The 324-nt window shown below is 31.8% G+C and overlaps 1 protein-coding gene across 23 annotated transcripts in view; it reads right to left on the bottom strand.

Annotated features, from left to right (window-relative positions):
- LOC116846697 overlaps positions 1-324 on the bottom strand; it is a 37,146-nt gene that overhangs the window by 5,726 nt on the left and 31,096 nt on the right. The window lies entirely within an intron of this gene.

Raw genomic sequence — 324 nt, 5'->3', positions numbered from 1 at the left:
AATCTGAACGGGACGATCGACCAAATTAATTCGCACATGTAAAAGTACAGTATTTTATTAACATGATAAAAAAATGTCATTATCTGCTGTTTTATTGCAGTAATTTTCTATACATTTTTTGGTAGAAAATTAATTTCGAATTATCGTACTAGTCTTTCTTACATTATTTATACGCTAAACGGTTTCGTCTATATTTTGCTGCTTAAAAGGCGAACAAACTATAATATTTTTCTTCCTTAAACTTTAAATGGGCAATACAAAGCGCTTTTTATCGGGTGTATATCAGTTGGACACGGGGCAATTGGACACAGTCCAATCACAAGT

The sequence above is a fragment of the Odontomachus brunneus genome, unplaced genomic scaffold, assembly GCF_010583005.1.
Source record: "Odontomachus brunneus isolate Ranch 3 - 2012 unplaced genomic scaffold, Obru_v1 Obru_scaffold_067, whole genome shotgun sequence".
NCBI lineage: Eukaryota > Metazoa > Arthropoda > Insecta > Hymenoptera > Formicidae > Odontomachus > Odontomachus brunneus.
This window is presented reverse-complemented; position numbering and strand designations above follow the sequence as displayed.